The sequence below is a fragment of the Serinus canaria genome, chromosome 1 (genome assembly GCF_022539315.1).
Source record: "Serinus canaria isolate serCan28SL12 chromosome 1, serCan2020, whole genome shotgun sequence".
In the NCBI taxonomy this organism is placed as follows: Eukaryota; Metazoa; Chordata; class Aves; order Passeriformes; family Fringillidae; genus Serinus; species Serinus canaria.
The window spans coordinates 32,070,655-32,082,313 of NC_066313.1; positions in this window are offsets into that span (position 1 = coordinate 32,070,655).

An 11,659-nucleotide genomic window follows, 5' to 3' on the forward strand; every position below is an offset into this window, starting at 1 on the left:
ACTATAGTGTTTTTAGCAATAAACAGTCTCAGTTCTGCAGAACTGTAGGCTCCAATGAAGCGTTACACAACACATGGCAAAAGGTGGTAGTTTACAGGTAAAAGCCCTGTGTAGGTCTGTGCTGTAAGACTGAGGTTTTGTTAGAAGCGTTTGTGGGAAAATATACAGGCTTGTTTCTAAAATACAGCAGGATTTTTTTAGACCGATGTCTTGTAATGAACACTAAATCACGACTGTGCTGCAGATTTGTTGAAAGAAGGGCAGGCACAAAGTTTTCAGCAGAGAGAATTTTGAACTTCTCCCTGTGGGTGCCCTTGAGCTCCTAGGGGGAAGACAGCTCCCCTTTGTCCTGCAGCTGTCAGCTGACATGCTCCAGACGGCCAGCTGAGCTGCACGTTCAACTTCACCACGTTTCAGCAGCTCAGGAGGAAAGTGGAAGCCTCAGCTAGCCTGTGCTTCATGGCCAGCACGCAGAAAGCTTCCTCACCTCCTCCCAGAGTCAGTCAGTTCATCTCCCTTACAAACAGCTGTGTCCTAGCAGGTCTGTGCCTTCTCCTATCTTCTAGATGCTGGGGAAAAGGTGATAGCTTCCATATCAAGGTGATAGCTCTGCTTCCCTCTGGAGACACTTTTTAGTCTTAAGTACTTGCTTTTCTTTTGCTTTCTTGAAAGACATGAAAGACTGGTGTACCAGGGGAGCCCAGTTTCCAAATGTCATAATACATTTCATCTAGCTTCTATTTAAAGTGTTAGTTGTGTGGTTAAACACAAGCTTGAAAGCTCAGGGAATTTGCTCCAATTTTTGCTCTGCTGAGATTCTCTTTGGAAAGCCTCCATGCTTTTCTCTACCTCAGTTTCTCAACAGTGCTATGTGAGAAGCATTTCTTATATCCCAGAGGGGTACTATGAAATAATATAGTTCATTATTTGTTTAATTAGTAAAATACTGCTATATAAATACCATACACATATTAACTAAGAAGTAATAAGGCCTTTGATACAGTATATAGAAGAAAACAGGAGAACAATAATTTAAAAAAAAAATTTGCAGTTTTAAGTAGTGATTTAATGGTACTTTAAAAACACATGGTGGATATTTGGGAGGCTGGATTTAATATATATGGAAAGACTCTGCCAAATACGAGTTTTCATAGGATTGCAATAATAAATGTCAAAAAACCTCTGGAATGCATCGAAGACATGGGGTCTTAATAGATAGTCTGGTTTTCGATTGTTGGGTTTTTTTAATACATACTACAATATTTCTGGATCATTCAGGGACATTGAAATACTTTTTTATATATATGGCTTGAAAGTAAATCAGTCTCACACTTTTCATTCATTTTTCACTAGGCAGGCTTCTTCACAGAATCATGGGATCCTGGAGGTTGGAAAGAACCTCCAAAGCTCATCATCTCTATCCCCTGCTCAAAGTAGCGCTGGTTAAAGCCAGTTCCTCAAGGCCTCCTTGAGTCCAGTTACAAATTCCTTCAACACAAGATATTTTGCAGCCACTGTGGTGTTCAGTGTTTAATTACCCTCATGGTAATAATTTTTTTAAGTTGTAATTAGTCAGAAATTCACATGCTCCAATTTGTGTCCTTTGCGTTTTCCGTGTCCTTTGTGACTGTATCTGCCCCCTGCTCCATGGAGCACCAGTTCCTTATGTTCCTCAGCCTTCCTTTTGCTGCCACGGTACCTACCTTTCGTGGTAATCTTCCCCTCTCTGTCTGGTTTCATCTCCCAGATGAGCTTTGGCTTTTCTGACACTAGCCCTACACACTGAAGCAATGTCTCTGTATTCTCCTTGGGCAGTCCATCTGTGCTTCCACTTTCCATACATTTCCCTTTTTGTATTGGAGCTCAGCTGGGAATCCCTTATCCGTCCATGCTGGTCTCCTACCTCACTTGCTTGGTTTTCTGCACATTGGAATGGACTGCTCTTTTTAGAGCTCCTGCATTAACAGAGGGGCCCTGGCCTTCATGCTTCATACTATGGTCCCTTAGGTAGCATAGTATTTTACCTCTGTGCAGAGATGTGCCCCATCGCTAAATTACCTAATACCAGGATCTGCTTTATAAAAAGTGTTTCTTATTATTATTACTAACTGGTTTTTATGTGTCTATAGATCAGAACTACTGAATTAACTGGATAAAAGTAATTTTTAAAATTGTATTAGCTCAACAGGAAAACATAGCCATGGCAACTGAGGTGGATTCTGTTCTGCTCCATGTATTGTCAATAGCCCTGTCAGTCCATCCCCAATTACAGAGGCTATTTTACTGGTATTTTTATTAAGAGTCTGAAAACATAGCTGGATTTTCAGAACACCACTTGAATTTTTAAGTCTGACTGCTAACATAGTTTTTGCTTTATGAAAACAGCAACATTAGAAAACAACTGGAAAAGCATCTGCATGAAAATCCGTAGCATCCCTTTTGTGTAATGGGAGTGCAACAGCCAGAAAAGGCTGCAGTCTTTTCCCCTCTCTCCCTTTTAAAAGATTAATGGGTCAAACCTTTGGCTGACTCATACTCTGAAAGCAAGGAACAGCTCACATATTTAAATCTTGCTGCAGAAGTTCAAGATGATATGGATAAAACTTACATACGTTATCCATCTGCTAGAGCTAACAACCTGCATATAAATGGAAGATGTATCTGAATCAGAAGACAAGACAGCTGAGTTGATCTGACAGCTCAGTGATACTAAAGGAAGGATATCTCACCCACCCCCCTTTCCAAACCTTCTTCATGTTCCTAATTCTGGTTTTCCACCACTGCTCTTCCATGGGCTTTGCTTTTCAAAACACTCTCAATTGGCAAGTTCAGCTCACTAACCCAGAAGAAAATTGATCAAGCACGAAGTACTTGATCCTTTGTCTTTAGCTAATGGGCAAAACCAGTAAAACACAAATTCTCTGATGACCACTAGAAAGGAAGCTGCAGCCAGGAGTGAAAGATGGCAGAGAAGCAAGATCTCAGTAGTGGCGAGCTGCAGCTCAACAATGTCCTGAAATCTGCCTGTGTGCCGCTTTGGTTCATAGTTTATCTTCAATGTTGACAGGGTTTGACTCAAGGTGCAGGATTCTCTATGCTGCTCTACCAGCTCTGCTGCCATGATGCCAGAGGGCAATGTGCAGTTTTGTGTCAGTAAAGTATCATCTCAGTCTGTGCCTTCATGATCAGCAGCAGCATGGCGCACAGTCCCATCCCACCCCATCCGCCTAATTTCTCCTCCTTCCACCTGCCCTTTTATTCTCTGCCAAGGAGTGATTTACATAGCTGTGTAAAGAAGCACACAAGTCAAGTGAACTGGCAGAAGAAAACAACGAGTACATCTCTATTTTGTTGTATTAGATCAGTTCCCTTGTTTGTTCACAAAGTAGTACACAAACAGCTCTGCTGTCACAGTGCAGGGAGTGGCGCAAGAACAATTGCTGGGAAGAGAGGGAGGTGGCAGGAAAAACAGCCAGAATTACTTAAGCCAGTATTGTCACCAAGTAAATCCTCATGGACCCACAGCTCATGTGAACAGAGCCTTTAGCCTAGTTTAAAGTGACCTTTCTTACAGAATAGCTTGTTCTTGTATGTGAAGGAGCTCCCACTGAACCAGAGGGGCACATTACATTACATGAAGCACATTTGGAGCCCTGTTTATAGAAGAAATGGGGGGACCTACAGTCCCACATACTGGCTCAGTGACAAAGTATAATAAAGATTCTCTGATTAAACCTCTGCCATCAACAGGAATTCAGCTGCTGGTGTGGCCTGAAACAGAAGCAGTTAAAATTGTCTTAAATGCTAAGGGCTGCTGTCCATGCTATTGGCTATCCCAGAACTAGTCCATAGAAGTGTGAATATTAAAGCACTAAATCACTATAACACCAAAGAATCTGAAAGGCCAGGATAGGAAACTAAGATTCAGCTAAGCTGTATTTCACTTGCCATCTGTACAGTGAGCAGAAGTACATGCAGCTATCTCCCTAGGATTTTCTCCCCATCTTCCCAAAAACACTACAAGGATGATCTCCACAAAAATTTGCTTTCAACTTTGGAAAGATACAACATATCAGGAGCATCCAGGGAAGCCTCAGGCTTCCATTACCACGAGACCTCCTTTGGCAGGCAGTTCTTGGCTTGGGTGTCTCCTTAGTACCACGGAATACCCTTAGAGAAGCCACCCTGCTACACAGCCAGTCTGTAGGGAAGCTAGTACAGACTCAGGTCTTGTGCCACATTGTCTGTTCTGTGACAGCACCACTCACCAAAGGAGAAGCTAATGCAAAAAATATTTGGATAAATTAATAAATTTTTCAAAAATGCAGCTTTTGCCTTTGCCTGTAACTTCTGCCTTTTTTCCCATGCCACACCCTAGTTTTTCTATGTAGTTCACCATGGCAATACACTTTCCCTTAAATATTTTTCTATTGAAATAGCCATGCACAAGGCTTAAGCATGGCTTAGCCCAAGCATTTTCCACTGAAATGCACAGTCTTGATGATTGTGTTGACATCATCTTCAGAAGCTACTCACAATGCTAAAACTTCAGTGCATCAAAATGTGATGATTTAGAAATGCCTTAGAGACAGTTATGCATTGTAATTCAGACTTTCTTTCGCTGCATGCTGCAGGAGTTATTTGCTGTGGAAAATGGTCCAACACCTATGGCTAATCTGTATTTAAATGAATGCTTTATTCTCTCAGCTCATATTTCAGTTTCATTTTCCAGTAGTTGTACTGGAAAAACTCCAGAGTAACTGTGAAACCTCATAACAGGGTGCAGGCAGATTTGCCAGCAGTGCTTAAGAGGGCAGCAGTCCACACCAGCAGCTGCTGGAACAGCTCCCATGTCCTATCACCTCATCACTTTTCTCTTGTGCCTTCTTTTCCCAAGAACTCTGCTCCCCAGGATCTGCCTGTCTCTGTGGTGACAGGCAGCTTTCAGTGCCAGAGCCATTCTTCTGCTCATGCCAGTTCATGTAAACTTCTTGTCTCTCTACAAAGAGGAAAGTCCTGGCTATTAATATTTATTCCTTTCCACTTAGAGTATGTTTTCACTCTATTCCAGTGCAATGCAGTTCCCATTCCACTGTCACTTTCTGTCTTGCCTCAGCAGTATGTTCCCTCCCCTCCATTGCACAGGATAGCAAACCCATCAGCTAAACCCATTCATTTAAACTGCATGGAGCTGCACTCTTCCCTGCAGGATGCTGCAGACTGCTATAGGAGGTGGTGTTGCTAGAGCAAGGGGGATGTCAGGGGATTCCTGCCATACAAGCCTTTCCTTTGATGCACCCAGGGTGTGGTGACAAGTTCACAGGCACAAATATTTATTAATGGGGCTCAAAGCTGAGGGCATATATTGAAACTAAGAGTGAAAAAAATAACTAGAGAGATTGAGAAAAAGAAAGGAAAGGCAAAGCTCTTCTACGTGGACTGTTGGAAAAAAATGGGGAGAGGATCCTCAGAAGGCATCCTCTCCTGGACTTCTCTCCAGGCTGCCCTGTAGTGCTCTTATCATAGCAATGATATAATGGTTATTGGGACCCACTCAAATGCTGTTTGTTGAAACCACTTATGTTGTAGGTACCACATGCTGGGTGGTTGTTAAGTTTTGTGCCCCCTGAAATGTAATCCAGAAGCAAAGGGTAGGAGAAGAGGGAAAGGAGGGGTGATTCCCACGCTGGTGGCAATCACTTCCCATGGGAACCTGCTGAGAACACTATCAGGGACTTGCAGGTGCAAGGTCATTAGAATAACAACATGAGAACAACAGAATAACAGCATGAGAACAACAGCATGGGAAAAACAAGGGAAAGATTCTGACCCAGGAGCTCTGGGGAACATTGCCAAGGTAGCCAGGGTGAGAGGACCCAGCTCTGGGTGGCAGGTTGGGAGTTGCAGATGGAAAGTCCTTGGCAATACCGATGGCTCAGGCGCCTAAGGTACAGATGCAACAGCCCAGGACACACTGCTGGTGCTTGCTGTGCCCTTTTGTCAGTCACACAGCCTCATGCTGAGCTGTTGGAAGGCACAGTAAAGAAAATGCTTCTGGGCCAAAACAGCACTTGCTTGACAAGAGCCACTTGTGAAACTACATTTTCAGGAGCCTCTCTCCTGTCTTGTGGTCAGCCATATCAGGGATCCAGCCAAAGTCAAAATTAATGGAGCCAAAAAGAACAGAATATTTTGAAATATTAGAGACAGTATCAGAGAGAAAGCAAGGGCAGAGAGGTGCATGGACAATTTCTCCAAGCAGCAACAAGGGCTGAGTCTTTCTTAAACCCTTTGTGAGCATACACTTCCAGCCATGTTTTCCTGTCCCTTTCCTTGTATGGGCACAATCTCCACAGTAAACTGGTTCAGAGCAGACATCTATCCATGAGCTATGCATCTTCGCTCTCTACTGTCTTTGTTTTCCTCCAACCTGGTTTACCACTTGGCCACACAAATAGTTGTGTTGACCTGATAGAAAAGACTGTGCAGGGTACATGTGCCAAAGGGAAGGCAGGAAATAGAAAACATGAACTTTTGCTGCTTTAAAACACAACAGGTTAAACTATGGCCCAAAATGTCTTTGCATCACTTTTCTACTTGAAGACCTAAAAAGGTTGGAGAAGATTTGGTCTATCTCTGTTCTGGGTATTACCAAACTAGGATAGCGCTGTCACAACTGCATTGCACTGTTCCTTGCTGCCATCCTTTATTAGTGTAGCAGCATTACCAAGTGGAACTTTCCCTCGTTAAGTCTTTTTCAATTCATTCAATAATAGTTTAGCTGCTGGGATGGAAAATGGTCACATTCCACATGGAAATGACAAAGAGGTAGGAGGGGACTGAAAAAACACTGGGGTATAGGATTAGAATTCCATACACTCTTGAGATATTTATAGAAGGGACTGAAAATAGCTTTTTAATGGAGGTAAAATTGAGATACTGCACTTCAACTGCACAAGCATGGGGCAGACAACATAAAAGTAAAGACCAGGCCTCAAGAAGGAGGCTGAGGGGATTATAACATAAAGGCTTGAATAATGTCAACTACTGCAGCTGAGGTCTTATCTGTATATCCAGTTTGAGGCACTACACTTCAAGAATAATTTGGGTCTGTTGGAGAGTGTCCAGAAAAGAACCAGCAGGAATGATGATAGGTTTGAAACCATGACCTGCAATGGAAAAACTGGAACTTCTTACCCTTAATAACAGAAAGCTGAGAAGAGAGGTGATAACAGACATGAAAAAAAGGAAAGGTCATTGAAGAAATAAATTATTTTCTTCAGGAGAAGAAGCAATGGGCTTTAATTGCAGTAAAGATGATTCAGATTATGTATAGGGAAAATATAATGGATAATTAAAAGGAAGAGGTTGTTGTGAAGGATAGTATATGGAAGCTTCAAGGTTAGAGAAAAGTCAGTTATTAATATTTTAAGCATACCTGATCCCATATAAGGCCAGGGAGGCCAATGGCTACTTGAATTCTTTTCTATATAGGCATGTTCCAGATGCAGGGCAGACAAGGAGGAAGCACAGAATTAACAGGAATTAGTAGAGAACAAAATAGTCTAACAGATTACATTGCAGCAGAATCAGGGAAAGTCTTGCTGGCCTGTTTCCTTCACCCTTAATGCCAAGGTAAAATCTGGGCTCAGGGTAGCTACATATTTCTGATAATCTTTGAGAAACTGAAGAGGTAATATTTCCACAGTGTGCATGTTGGCTTATTACTGAGAAGGGGTTTCTAAAGTTAGCTGGTAAGAAAAAAGTCACTATGAAAACTCTGAAGCCTTCAAGTTCCTTTTATGTGTACCATGGCCTGTGCTTGCCTATATGCTGTGACTCTTTAATGGGTGACAACAGTGGTGTAATATTGTAAAACAGTGATTTTAGGTCATCCTCAGAGTGAAGGCTTGCTTTTAAGTGCACAGACGGTCCGAGTCTGTACAAGCTAACTGTTCCCAGTCATGATTCCTTGTAAATATGTGGGTGGCACACAGGCACCAGCTTTGTGCATGCAGAGCAGCTGTGCAGTTGTGTGCTGAATTTCAGACTGAGCACCAGGCACTTTGCAGCTACCCCTCTCCCACCTGTGGTATCTCTCATTTGCCATCGGGATGTACATTACCCACACTGCTGGCTATGGATTGACTCTGAACAGCTTAACTGCATCTAAAGAACATCTTAAATGGCTGGAAATGTCACTCCAGAGGGTACCAGAAATGCCTACAGCTTTAGCTGTACATTATCTGTCATGAGACTGTATTTGACGGAAATCATCAGATCCAACTATGAGGAAGAGCATCCCTTAGCCCACTTCCTTCAGGATTATTATCAAGACAGCCACAGAAAAGCCCTTTAGGAAAATACATTTGGTTTCTTGCAATAAAATATCGATAAGTGTATACTTCGAATCTTGTTGGACACTTGTCTGACATACAGACAGCAGGATTATCCTCACTAGTTTCTGACTACCTATGAACAACTCACTTTTTTTCATTTCCATCTATAAATCTGAAGCAAATAATAAAGATGATTTCCTCACTAATTGACTTTGGGACCTACTGAGGAAAAGTTCACTTTTAAGTATTGTTTTATTACTTTCAGGAGGAAAAAAACCCCAGCATTTTTAGGGACTTTAGAGATGAGTTGTCGAGAAAATTGCAGATTTAAGACTGCATGAAAAAATCATAACTCGGACTTCATTCACATGTAGTATCTGTTGTATCTAACTAAATAAGCATTTTTCTATTTACCTTTCATGTGGTACTAAGCATGCTTCTTTTTCCAATATTATTGTACTTCTGCTTTTATGTAACACAACTTGAACTAGACACAAAGAACATGGAATTGGAGATAATCATAGCTGAAGGGCTTCAGACAGAGACAGGCTGACCTCAGAGGAGGGTTAAGCAGGAGCAAGAAGCTGTCCTGGACACCAGAGGCTGCAATATTCCAGCCAAAACATTGCCACTGACAAGGAAAGCATAGGAATGTGTTCCCTAACCAGTTCCATAGTGGAGTTCAGTAGCTGTTTCATTTACACTTCATTGATTTTTAAGAGTAGAAAGGGTATTATATGATTCAACTTGACCTCCTGTTTAATGAGCACTACTGAGTTTTACTGAATTAGTTAGTGTTGAGCCCAAAATCTCATGTTTATTTAAAGTATTTTCCACAAAAGCATCCAGTCCTGAGCTGAAGACTTGAAGAAATGGAAAATCTGCTGCTTCCCATGGTAGTCTGTTCCACTGATTAATCACTCTCACAGTTGAACAATTATGCCTTATTTCTCCTGTGAAATGTGCCTGGCCCCAGCCGTTAGTGACATTAAGTGGCACCTGGTATTTCTTCCCTGTAAGAATAAGTTTTGTTATCAAGCCACTTCCTAATCTATCTTTGTTTTCTTTGGGGATTGTTTTGTTTTGTTATTTTTTGGAGGGGGGGGTCTATTTTTTTTATTTTTTAGAGTTAAAACATAGCTTTTTAAGTGTAGAAACCAGCATACCTATGGTAAGCAGCCATGACCACAAGCATACTTGCTGCCAGCATCCTGTGTGTCCAGCCCACCACACCTCCTGCCATGTTTCTCCTCTGGAGCTGCCTGTCTCTTTCTGCTGTCAGACCTGTCTCCCAGCCTGTTTCAAACACAAATAGTTTGGTTTCTTAATTATTTTAATGGGAAGTGTCCTGGCTCACTGTGACCCAACCGGGCAGCTTTGCAAGCAGCTTTGCCGTCAGGCAGCAGCACCTTGTGTTGGGAGGAGAAGTCTGGAAGCAGCAGCAAACACTGCTGAGCACAGCAAAGGATCTCCATCCACAGATGTGATTGCCCACCTTTGGTCACAATTATGTGGCAATTTAAACCAGCCTGATTAGTCCCTGCCCATATCATCCCATCTTGTTGCCAGTACCAGCTCTCCTATTTATATGACTCTCAAGGACCCCACTCCAAGACAATAAACCCCCAGAAAACTTTCACTTATTTCACTGAAGTAGTTTCCTGGCACTTTGGTGCCTAGCTCATCAAGGGACTGGACAAATTCCAGTGTCAATGCAATGGAGGACATTGAAATCTGCCTTCATGTTATAGGTGTCAGTGCCTACAGCCATTTTTCATCTGCCTGTGCCCATGAGTCATAGCCCAAAGCTTCTGACCTCATAGCAAAATGCCACAGTTAACACCATCCTCACAATTCATCTGTAGACCTAAAACCACCTTAAAGCTGACCATCTTATGTATAAAGTCAAGTTTCAAAACAATATAGACACATGGGAGAGGTAATATTAGGTGTGCATTTCCAAATTGTCGTTGCAATGAGCTCTGCCTACATCTTGGACTACAGACCACAAAGAAAGCTGGAGATCAGCTTATTTTCAAGCTCCCTGAAGATACTCACTGGAGTGCAGTCACTGTGTTAAATACCTTATAGGAGAATAGAGGTTTAGGGAGAAGGTCCCAGTCAGCAACCTTGATTAAATCTTCAGCTGCTGCACATCAGGATAATATATAGGCTTCTTCAGAACAGCATTATTTTACTCTTGGCTTAACAATGAGATGTTTAAATACTGGAAAAGAAAAGAAAGACTGCCTTGTTTTTGTTTAGGAGTTGTTACAATGGTGATCACTTAGTCTAGCCTTTGTTTTGTTTTGCCCAGGGACACATTTAAAGAAAATGTAATATCTCAATGATGCTCATGTTCATACATAGATTCCCACAGCAGCTAAACAGGCACTGGCCATCAGACTGCTGGTTATGATCATCTGTCTTCCCCTTCTGTATGTTGATTTCATATTCACTGTAGTTCTGATTCATTGCAATTTGTAAAGTAATAAATTCCTTACCAAAAGCTGGTGTCACATTTCCAAAAGGAGAAGTCTTGAAAAATGTTGAGTAAAAAAATAATTTTGCATATCTCTATTTTCTTTTCTAATCCCAGAAATTATTATAGCTCATATTGGCATAGCTTTATTTTTTTAAATAGATGTTGGAATATAGGCAGCTGCCACAAACAATCAAAACCAGAGTTACTTACCTTGTTTCATTTGCAGTTTGGCTGCATTCATGCCATGGAATTTTAGAGTTTATATCGCTTCCATACCACAGTTTCATTACTATTCCTTTAAATGAGAATGTTTCAATTTTTCATGAGAATAGACAGAAAATACTAATTAAAAAATAAAAATTTCTCTTTTAAGAACAGCTAGTCTCTCACTCTACTACCTTGTAAGCCAATGGGGGCTGTGCAGTGTTTGAAATAATATTTCCCTCCTTTCATGCTCACTGCTATACTCTTTCTGTGAATGGCTTGTGAAAACTACATGAATGGAAGAATTCCAATGTGCCTCTTTTAAGTGTTCATTTCATGCAATTCATCATAGTCTCCCCTCGTTGTCCTGCTGCTAAAATTAAGTTTTAGTATTTTTCCTTTAATACCCATGGTTTTCCATTCTTATGTGAGTCTTACTGCCCATCTTTCAACCTTTTTCTTTTAACTATATCCTTTATTAGACCCAGTGGCCAAGCTGAGCACATTATTTCAGAATATCTTCAAAAACTCTCTGCTCTGTCTCCAGGTCTTTCCTTCCTGAAATAATACTGACTAGTCTGCAGGTTTTACCTTCCTGCTTCTCACCTCTTTCCAGATCAGAAATGAACAT